Here is an 11899-nt window from a genome sequence, read left to right as displayed (position 1 = left end):
AGTTCATGCGCAGAGATTGTAATGCAGGGAGGTAAGTCCACATCCTGAACCATGACCTGTGTTTTCTTCAGGCTGATTGTCAGTCCAAAATCTTGGCAGGCCTTGCTAAAACGATCCATGAGCTGCTGGAGATCTTTGGCAGAGTGGGTAGTGATAGCTGCATCGTCGGCAAAGAGGAAGTCACGCAGACATTTCAGCTGGACTTTGGACTTTGCTCTCAGTCTGGAGAGATTGAAGAGCTTTCCATCTGATCTGGTCCGGAGATAGATGCCTTCTGTTGTAGTTCCAAAGGCCTGCTTCAGCAGGACAGCGAAGAAGATCCCAAACAAGGTTGGTGCAAGAACACAGCCCTGCTTCACGCCGCTTCGGATGTCAAAGGGGTGTGATGTGGAGCCATCAAAGACAACAGTGCCCTTCATGTCCTTGTGGAAGGATCTGATGATGCTGAGGAGCCTGGGTGGACATCCAATCTTGGGGAGAATCTTGAAGAGGCCATCCCTGCTGACCAGGTCGAAAGCCTTCGTGAGATCTATGAAGGCTATAAAGAGTGGCTGTCGTTGTTCCCTGCATTTCTCCTGCAGTTGTCTAAGGGAGAATACCATATCAGTGGTGGACCTGTTGGCTCGGAATCCACACTGTGATTCTGGATAGACGCTCTCTGCAAGTACCTGGAGCCTCTTTAGTGCAACTCGGGCAAACAACTTTCCTACAATGCTAAGGAGAGAGATGCCACAGTAGTTGTTGCAGTCACCCTTGTCACCTTTGTTCTTGTACAGCGTGATGATGTTTGCATCCCTCATGTCTTGAGGTACTCCACCTTCTCTCCAGCAGAGACAAAGGATTTCATGCAGCTCAGTGATGATGATCTCTTTGCAGCACTTTAGGACTTCAGCAGGGATGCTGTCTTTTCCAGGTGCCTTGCCAAAGGCAAGGGAGTCCAGGGCCACGTGAAGTTCTTCTAGGGTTGGTTCACTGTCAAGCTCCTCCAGCAAAGGCAGGCACTCAATGTTGTTCAGCGCTTCTTCGGTGACTACATTTTCTCTGGAATATAGCTCAGAGTAGTGCTGCACCCAGCGTTCCATCTGCTGCACCCGATCCTGGATGACCTCGCCTGTTGCAGACTTCAGAGGGGCAATTTTCTTCTGTGTTGGACCTAGGGCCTGCTTGATACCATCATACATCCCCTTGATGTTGCCCGTGTCAGCTGCTATCTGTATCTCGGAACAGAGCTGGAGCCAGTAGTCGTTAGCACATCTCCTGGCAGTCTGCTGGACTTTGCTGCGAGCACCTCGGAGGACCTGCAGGTTGCGCTCACTGGGACAGGCCTTGTATGCTGCTTGAGCTCTCCTCTTTTCCTCAATGACTGGTGTCAACTCCTCAGAGTGGGCTTCAAACCAGTCTGCTGTCTTGTTGGTCTTCTTGCCAAATATGGACAAGGCGGTGTTGTAAATGGCATTCTTGAAATGTTCCCATCTGTTGGATGCGTTTGCATCGACCGGGCCTGGAAGAGATTCCTCAAGCGCTCGTGCAAATTCCTCCACTTTTCTCTGATCCCGGGTCTTGCTCGTATCAATGCGAGGTCTTCCTTCCCTTTTCGTGTGATACAGTCGCTTTGTTTGCAGTTTCACTCTGCTGCACACCAGCGAGTGGTCGGTGTCACAGGCAGCACCCTGATAGCTGCGTGTGATCTTGATGCTGGGAAGGCTGGAGCGACTGGTGAGAATCAGGTCGAGCTGGTGCCAGTGCTTTGATCTTGGGTGTCTCCAAGAGACTCTATGTCGGGGCTTCGTGTTGAAGAACGTGTTGCTGACACAGAGACCGTGATGACAGCAAAACTCTAGCAGGCGTTGGCCATTTTCGTTCATCTTCCCAGTGTACTTCCATTTACGGAAGGAAGCTTCCTTGCCCTTTACGGCCTCTCTAACTTGGCTCGTTAGCCAGGCGGGCACCCTCCTGGACTTAGTTGAGCCCTTCTTCCTTTGCGGTATACACTTCCGCTGGGCCTCTGTTACTGTTATCTATCATATCTATTACTGGCCTCTATCATTAAGTAAAGTGAGGCAGCATCCTCAGGTGGACAGCAAATTGTGAGTTTTGTTGAAAGTATTACTTAAATGTTAACGTGACAAGGGGGAGCCACTTGTATTCCCTTCCTCTGGTGCGGGTCTCTTGTTGTCTTGTATGATCCCAGAGATATCTGGTTGGCCACTCTGAGCTACAGGAAGCTTGACTAGATGCCCATCTATTCAAGCTTCCTTAACCTGATCCAGCAGGGCTCTTCTTATCTTCTTAAAGCAATAAGCATTCAGAGAAATGTTAGGAGATGGTGTATTGAAACTACTACATTACCAGGGAGTGACAGATAGTGGCCTTGATTATTGTCATCAAAGTGTGAGGACTCATGAGCCAGTTCACAAGGAAGGTAGACCTATGAGCTACTTGAGGTAAATCTGTTGATATTCTACATTTCCTCCAGTGAAGCTAAGGCATCATACCCAGGGATTCCAACTGATCTCCCAACTAGACACCAACCAGATCCAGACCTGCTTAGCTTCAACCAAAGTGGTTGCATCATGCTTACAACTAATGCCCATGGAGTAATGAATCTTGACAGTAGCCAAAGTACTCTATAAATTTCCTTAAGTGTTGATGCGGAACAAGACTTTAAGCACTTATTCAGGAGGTCTGGTCTAGAGGGTTGAGCCTCCATTTGCCTGAAGATAACATCCGAAGGTCGCCAGTTCGAGGCCACCGGCACCGTGCGACCTTGAAGCACCTGACAAGCTGAGCCGAGTTATTCCATCTGCTCTGAGCATGGGAGGATGGCCAGAATATGCGACCAGATCAAGAAAGAAACATCTGAATGTTGTGGTTTCTTGAAAGATAGAACCTTTCAAATTGTAAAAATCCCTACAGGATTTAAATTTGCCTGCCTATGTAAACCGCCTTGAATAAAGTCTGAGGAGAAATCTGAGGACCAAGAAAGGCAGTATAGAAATACCTTTATTATTATTATTATTATTATTATTATTATTATTATTATTATTATTATTATTATTGTTATTATTGTTATTATTATTATTATTATTCATCTGGCCTGATTTTTCACATGGCACTTTGGAGTTTGTGACCATTCCGTTTTGTGGTTATTGTACCAAAATGATCTGGAAAAAGGTGTAGAAAGGTTTGTCACACTTTGCTGGATGGTTTATGGTGTTCTGGCATACGAGAGACTCCCCTGCATGTCTGCAAGCCCAATAGGAACAAGGCATGGAGATTTTGGGCATCAGAACATACAATAAGGTAGTAGTAGTAGTAGTAGTAGTAGTAATAATGTTGCCCTTAACTGCCCCAGAATTTGTTTGGTTGTGAAACCCTGTAACATAACATGATGACTCTGCAATGATGGAAGATTGTAAGCCTTTGTAAGTCAGTTGCTATTTAGACCTCCAGCATTTGCAATCAGCTTGCAAGGCCTGATGTCCAGAGTTGCTAAGCAGCCAGCCAACAGTCTGGTTGCTTCCATATCAATATTGCCCTTCTGCAGTTGCTTCAGTGGTTTCCTATTGGGCAATGTTTTCATTACAGCACTTCTCAGGCTACATTACAGCATGACCTGTTGTGGAAGCTAAAGGTTCAGCAACAATCCTAGGCGCCTGACAGCAAAGCTGATAAAGTGCAGTCTGAAGTGCTTTGAGCACTTCGGGAAAGGTCAACAGAAGTACTAATGCATTGTTATACATCATATTTGTACCTCACCCTACCTTCAAAGAACTCAGGACTGCATGCATGGCAGCTATCCCAATTTCTCCAGGGCTATCTGCTTCTGCTTTGTTGTGTGTTACTAAACAGATTGAGGGGTACTTGATCTGCCAATGGTGTCCTCAAGTTCATTTTCCCAGGATCACATGGTAAGTTTCTCACTATGGACAGCACTTTTTGAAGAGGTAACAGCCGGCTTTTCTTTGCTTACACTGGTTACTTTAAGGAACAATGTTTGTTCCTGCCAAGGCAGTGTTTGTCAAGCCACATTCATTCCTGTCCAGTCCTATCTTGGTGTTCTATCGTAATCCAGCTAAATAGCAAACTGAACATTTCTTAATCCTCTTGCAGTTTTACCCAAACATGTCAAAACATGCTTAAATATTATCCAAAAATGCAGCTTTCTGAAGATGACCTGGCCATTGCAATGAAAGAGGATTCTCAAAGAAAAGGCACTACAAGTTGAGACTAATAATTATTTGTGTGGGTTCCAAGCACTCACTTGGATTAAAAAAAAAAAATCACTATAGCAAATCAATTTAAAAAACAAAGTTTCTTTGCTCCAGTGATTGAAAAACAGCCTTGCTGACCTTTTGACTCTAAGATAAGAGTCTTTAAGATGACAATCCATCAGCACTTCACTCAGCCCCTCCCTTCACCAATGCAAAATGATCAGTTTTCTTTCACGTGCTGGCGGAAGGGAGGGGTCCGAAGGAGAGAGAAGGATTGATGGATTGTTAGCCTGCTGCCCTCTCTCTCATTGAGGCTGTTGTTAAAGGACTGTTCAGTTTTTAAAACTGATTTTAAAGGGATGCATTTTTCCCCTTCTCCAGGGATCAGCACATTCTTTCTCATTTGCAGGGGCCATTCGTGTTGAGTCAAATCTGTGTATAAAAAATCCATGTATAAATAGGCTGGACCTATATATCCTAAAGAAGCTGACTAGAGATCTGACTTTTTCATTTACATTTGGGCTAGTTAGAATTTGCACATGCATGTTCATTGCTCAGTCACTGCAGCGTCAAGTGCGGCTATTTCACTAGCATGTGTGACATAGCCACTGATTGACTGCTCACAGGTGGGAGAAAGCATGGAGACTGGGATTTTGTATCATTATAGTGTGATGTTTTTCTATGGTAGCCATTCCCACTGAGGGCTGGTTTACAGTCTGCAGCTGAATCATTTTGGTTATTTACACGCACACATGCACATACATATGTACACAAAAGCATGACATGGTCCCAATCCCCACCCTGCAAACTTTGTATTTTAGGGGGAAAGTTTCACTTGAAAGCCAGCATTAGAGAGCTGTAATGTTTAATGCTGATCACCAAGGATGGGAACTTGATTCGAGTCTGAATCCCCAAAACATGTGTTTTTCTCTAATTCGTGCAGACTTGAGTCACCTGCATCAATGACTCAGGTATTGACTTGAATCTGAGGCCACTGACTCGGCACTCAGTCCCCATGCATGCAGACTCCAGTTTGTCTGTGTGCTTACTTACTTCTTTTGTGGCATAAAATTCCTTGTGGGGCCATCATTCAGATTGGATGAGAAGCAGGGAAGTTCCAGCCAGGAGGCAGGAAAGATTAATGTCTTGCTTTTGCGTTGAACAGGAGGGTGGGAGGTGGAAGCAGGCTCTCTTACCCATCTCTGAAGGAACAAATGGTCATTGAATGAAGGATAGGTGGTCTGATTTGTTTCTTTGGATGAGGTAGGGCAGAAAGAGGAGCCCAAGGCCTTAGAATTGGCTGGAGAAGCCCAGGGAGGGGGAGGAGGCAGGAAAACTGGGGAAGGTGGTTCGTAGCAATCACACTTTCCAAATGCATGGCTCCTTTGGCTCCATTGTTAGTTGGGAGAAGGAAGCTTCACTGAACAACTTTTGCAAATGAGACTACTTCTGAGTAGAGCTGCAAAGGATTGGATTATAATGGGAACCTCCCAGCTGCTGCTCACGATCCTCCTCCCTCTTACTGCTTCTGTCCCCACTCTCACACAGTCTGTCCCACCCCTTTCCATCTTGTTAACAGATAGGAAGGGGACATCATGGGAGTGGTGCTGGCTTTTTAAAGGGAACAACTTGAGACTCAAGTCTTTTCGAGTCATGAAACCACTCTGGGTGACTCAGAAAGTCTGCCTGTTAGGACCCATTTTTGAGTTGAGTTGCAGGGGGCAGAGACTCATGACTCAAGCCGTGCTGGACTTACCCATCCCTGCTGATCACCATGCGATATCTTGTATCGCACAGAGTTTTTTCAGATGCATGACGGATCTGAGGTTAGCAATAGCATGGAAACTCTCCTCACTAATACATTGTACATAGATACACTGAGAGTATGTGTAAAAAGTTACCACGAGGAAGGAGGTAGGGAGCAATGAACGTAAAGTGTAGATCAGGTTCTGCAGCAAGTCACCAAGCAATGAGAGACTGAACAATGTGCATGGATGTCTGAATCACCCTTAAGTTACATTAGGATTGCATTAGGACTAAAATGGGCACCATCTCTCCAAAGTTATTAAATCCCACTGACTCCAATGGAAAAGAAATAAGTATAGAGTTATCTCTTCCATTCACTGCTCATATCTGCACACTCAAAAGCATTAACAGAGCCACTGGATTTCATATTTGTATTAAAATATTCATTGAGAAAGACCACATGGGAAAACCATTGATGGCATTATTGTATACTATACTGTACTATCATTACAATAGTAATAAAGATTGAGGTCTATATTTAGGCTTAGATATAAGCATGTATATACACTATTCTATTGTTATATTTTACAATGCAAATTGAGATTCCATGTATGTTTTGATATTGGTAGGCTCTCTCTCTCTCTCTCTCTCTCTCTCTCTCTTTCTCTCTCTCTCTCCTCTCTCATATCACATGAAAAGACCTGTTCATTAAAAATTGAAATTATGCCAGCACTGAAGCATCTGAAATGAAACATAGAAAGTTTCTGTGCAAACACCACATTCCCCTGGGTCTAAAAAAAAAATTGATGCAATAAACCAGCAGTTTAGTGTTTGACGCAATCTAAGCAGCAATTTATTTTCACACAATATGTGAAGTCACCTTATTCTCTTCCTTTTTCTTGCCCAAGCCCATTTTTAAAGTCAACCTGTTGACTTAGCAAAACTAATTTTTAATTAGGTTTTGTATGCTGGCAAGTCACAAGCCTCTATGTATTATCCTTGAGTATGCTGTAACCCACACACTTGGGTGAGTTTAACAAAATTGTTGCACACACGTTTGTTCTTTTCTGGCACTCTAGGTTTCTCATGAGATGTATCCATTATTTGTTGAGCATTTATACATTTAGACATGTCCTGTTTCTTTCTGCAATATAATTTCTAGAAAACACGAGAATTAAAATGCTCTTTGATGTGTTGGAAAAGCCGTTGCAAATTATGTTGTTTCTGGCTCTTGTCTGAATGATGCTGTAGAGATTGCACCGCCTGTGATCCATAAATCCTGCCCCCGGAAACTGCTGTTCTAGAATGTTCATTATTTCAGATGTTTTAATTGAGCAGCCTTGATCTCCTCTGTGTGATCATTTGTCGCGATGCCAGCAGTGTCTCAAAAAATCCATCTCATATATTGTGGAAGTCTCACAACATGCTCCAGCAAGAAACTTTGATAGCATTACCCGCTAATACAGATACAGATCTCCAGCGGAGAGGAATGCATCCTGCACAGCTGCTGGTTATTTAGTTAACAATCGGTGTTGATCTATTCATGGAATACATCAAAATGCTTTTCTGTGCTTATTTAGCACTCGGTGGTACTTAAAAGGGAATTTACCGTTATGATGCAGCATATATGCTCTGTGAATAGCCAACCAGGCCATGCATATAGCCTGATCAGTGGTAGTATAAAAACAGGAATCACACATCATTCTTCAGCTTTAACTTAAAACCTCCTCCCCAGTGGCACTTTCACACAGTTTAACAACAGTTCACTTTCACACAGTTCACCGATCTTGCTCCCTACCACTCCCTGTCATTTCCTCTTTCCTCATTCTGGTCTCCTCCCCAGCTAGCCTCCCTATACCCACTGGCATAGCTGAGGTATCTGGCACCCAGGGATACCCAGGAATTTTTAATACTCCCTTATACTACAAAATAAAATTTAACACCCCCATCTCATCTGATCACATTTGGGAGGAGATCTGAGCTTCCCTACACCTCAGAAAGCTTCTGGAAGTGCCTTTCTAAGTCCTTCAGGTGGCACTCCGAGGCTCGGGGAGGCTGTGTGCAGAAGGTCTAAAAAGACTGCTTTTTTCAGCTTGGGTCCACTGTCAGGGACCCATCTCTCAGTTAGTCTCTCAGTCTTACCTCATAATTCTTCCTCAATGCACTTTTCTTCTCCTCTCAGTCTTTTCCTCCTCTGTGGTTTTACCTCCTCTTTTCTTCATCTCCTCCACCTCTGCTTCTTCCTCCTCATTTCTTTTTCCCACTATGCCACAAATTTTGAAGACCAGTACTGTCTTTTCATGCCGACATACAGCTGACCTATATCAGCCATGGATGTCTGAGGGAAAACATACCACAGCCCAGCAGGGGCTGATGGTGCCATCCCTGAGCAAGCTGAGCTGCCCTTGTATTGTTTTGCCTCATTCTACCTGTCACAGAGCTGAGGGGGCGAGTCCTTTGCACACCCACTTTCTTTCAAAAGCACTGCCACTCTGAATTTGGCAGCCATTGTTAGAACAGTGGCAGAAGGACTTTGGCGCATCTCACTTCAGCAGGCCAAATGCATTCTGAAACAGAGTGGTAGGCTTCTGTCACTATGGCTATAATCCTAACCTCACTTTCCTGGGAGGAAGACCCATTGAACACAATAGGACTTACTTCTGAGTATACCTGGTTAGGACTGTGCCCTATGGCAAGCAGCAGTGCTCCTTTCACTGAAGGGGAATGCTGTCTCCCATAAGTTTGGAATCCTAATTTCAAGGTTAAAGTCATTGTGTGCTACCAGCAACCTGATAGCTGCTCATCATAAATCGTTTGGTGACCCAAACAAAATATCATGTTCTTTTTCCACTGCAAAATCAGTGAAGGTCAGCTAAGGCCAAGCTTCCAATTAAAAGAAGTCCAGGGGAAAACTTCATTGTGGGAAAGGCTAACAATCCTTTGATTTGCTATAAAGGAGGCAAGGGTTGTTTGGGTTGTTTTTTTTTTCTTTATTTCATCCAGCTCAAGAAACTCACAACAAACTGGCACAATATCAAGCACAATGAGATAAAACAGTGATGTCAACTCTTGAGGGAACAGTGAACTTTTTGTTTCAGATTTGCTTGGGAAAAACTTGGAAGTCCTCTGATGGGAAACGATACTTCACTCAGAGTTCTTACCGTTAACTGGATGAACAGGTTCTTTGGAATATCTTTGCAGTTCCTTTGAATGTTTTCTGTTAGGGTTTTCATCGTACAGTCAACTGCTTAAAAATCATACCTTACAACTTGAAAATAAAAACACATGTGAGCCTCATTAGCCATGCTTTCCTTTAAGAACTAACAGCTTGTATAATCATAACGTTCATGAAGAATGTAGTAAAACCTGCAAAAAGAGTAATAACTTGGAAAATGAGTCATGTTTCCACATCTGTATAATTGTGTCGGGCCTGCGAAGGCCTTCCCCTCAGCAAAGTCTTGGGTGCCATTGTGTGGCAGCACAGTGAAGGAAAGACCTGACAGATTGGATGTGGCTCATACCTCTTTAGCGATCTGTAGCTCAGTGGTAGAGCATCTGATTTGCATGCAGAAGGTTGCCAGTTCAGTCCCAGGCATTTCCAGGGAAAGATTCCTGTCTGAAATCCTGGAGAATTTCTGGCAGTGTCAACAACACTGAGCTAGAAAGACCAACATTCTGACTCGATATAAAGCAGGTTCTTATGCCAAGTCCAATACAATAATGTTTGTTCATGGTTTTAGAAGAAGCGTCAATGCAGTGCAAATGAACTGATGTTGAATAATCTTGAAACGTACTGTTGTTCCTGAGCCAGGAAGGCTCAGTTGCTCACTAGGTGGCCTTAGGCAAGTCACTGTTTTATCAGACTAGCTTCAATTGATTGAGTGGAAGCCCCTTTTGCCATTGGCTCAGTTACAGAGTTGCTATGGAATATTTATGAACATTCCAACTGCTCACAAGTTTAAATCTGCCAGCAAACAAGGGCCAAGGAACAGATGGACCTGCCATCTGTGGAAAGGGGTTCATAAGAGAAGGGAGTAGGCAGGCAGCTCTATCAAAGTTCAGAAGATTTTGAACTCTGTGTTCAGCTAGTGAGAAGTGCCTTGCAATCTGTGCCCACCCGCCATGTCCCCCAGCCTGCCACCTGTTCAGCTGCTGCCAGAGAAGAAGTATGAGAAGTGGATGGGAAGGGCTGACCATCTCCTCCCAGCTTTGAGGATGCTGTGATTCTTTTCGCCCATTGCCTGTTCTCCCCTGCTTCATGTAAAGTGGTTGGGTGGAGATGATGCTGGAAACGGAGAGGTTCCACTCCCAGGATTCTCCTGGCCTGACACTTCCCAAGAAGCCACGAAAGTGGAGGATAAAATTGTGGAGGAGGACAATGATGATGTGCCTGCCAGCTGTTTGTGCATGTGTGCTGGCTGGTGTGGAAGGCTAGCACACAGATGCACCAGCAGGGGTAGGCCGATGGGCAGGTAACAGCATTTGGGTGGTCAGTGGGTTGCAAAATTTGTTAGGTGGCCAACAGGTTTGTTTTGCCTCCATGAACAACATACCTGTGGAATTGTACATTGTATCCCTGTATTATTTGTGAGTTTAATATTTTCACAAAATGCATTTTTATTGCATTTCACGACGTTTCTAAAACATTACAACAAAACTCTGCAAATGGATGGTCTGCATTTAAAGAAGGAAAAAAAATTAAACCGAAGAACCACATATGAAGTAAGTCAAGTAATGCCTTGTATTAGAACAAATTCTTCTGTACAAGTTAATGAACACAGTTTCTTCTACAAATGGTATAACATTCATAATCAGGGCCAGCCCAAGGCCTCCTGAGGTGGCATGCCAAATGTTTCCTCCTTTACCAGATGATGTGCCAGTGTTTGCTCCTTCCACACTCCAGTGCTCTAGCTCAGCAATGTCCTCCCCTGCACATTTCCTCTTCCTCTCTGTCCACTTCTTCCTTTTCCAATCCAGGGAGTGGATGGAGGAACAAAGGAAGCAAGTTCCCCTTCCCCCACCAGTCTGCTGCCTGAGGCCACCACTGCAGATGGCCTCCTGGACAAGCTGGCCCTTTCATAACCACCTTTTTCTCAAAGTACAAAGACATTATCTCTAGCATCATTAGCATCTCCTCCAAAGTCTGAACCATAAGTCTTCAGAGCTCTCCAAATTAGGGACAAACACTTCAGAACTCCACAGGAATCTCCTTTATGGCATGTCCCTTTCATGTTCCACATACATAATATTAACCATCAGAATAGTCAGTGTTACCCTGCACATGCCTGATCTCGTCAGATCTCGGAAGCTAAGCAGGGTCAGGCCTGGTTAGTACTTGGATGGGAGACCACCAGGGAATACCAGGTGCTGTAGGCTTATACCATAGTCTTTCGAGACTGAAGGTTGTCAACCAGTCAGTCTACTGACACATCAGTAGATTGCTGTGTTGCTTCATGCAGTGTGTATTTTTTTATAAAAAGCAGTTCCTTGTGTTTAAAAGATGGCTTCATATTTCACTATGGTGATCATTGTACAACTACAATTTTTTTTAAATGGACACAAAGAAATGAGACCATTACGAGATTGGGGAAATTAAATTGGGATACTGCACAGACACCAAACTCCTCTATTCGAAACCTCCCTGCCCTAAAACATACATTTTTGTCTCATTTGAAGAGATTACATTAAAGGACTACTTGGCATGCTTTCCGATTAGGCCATTTGGGTGTGGACTGAAATGTAAGCTGAGGTTGCTTTAACATAACTCAACTGCAGCATCCCTCTTATGCTATCATAAAGCACTAAAAAGGGAGTCACTCCAAAGCCATTACTTCACTTTCTTATGCTCATTACATAACAATGGTTAAAGTTAAAGCAGTGGATTGTAGCTTTAGAGATATTTCAAAAAAATCTTAGAGCAATTCCCATTGGGAAGGGAT

General features: G+C 43.9%; 1 pseudogene; it reads left to right on the top strand.

Annotated features, from left to right (window-relative positions):
• Positions 1–11223: 11223 nt before the first annotated feature.
• Positions 11224–11336, top strand: LOC136637107 (5S ribosomal RNA; annotated as a pseudogene).
• Positions 11337–11899: the final 563 nt, after the last annotated feature.

Source organism: Tiliqua scincoides, chromosome 1 (genome assembly GCF_035046505.1).
Source record: "Tiliqua scincoides isolate rTilSci1 chromosome 1, rTilSci1.hap2, whole genome shotgun sequence".
Lineage (NCBI taxonomy): Eukaryota > Metazoa > Chordata > Lepidosauria > Squamata > Scincidae > Tiliqua > Tiliqua scincoides.
The sequence above is the reverse complement of the archived record's forward strand: the minus strand, read 5'-3'. Positions and strand labels throughout refer to the sequence as shown.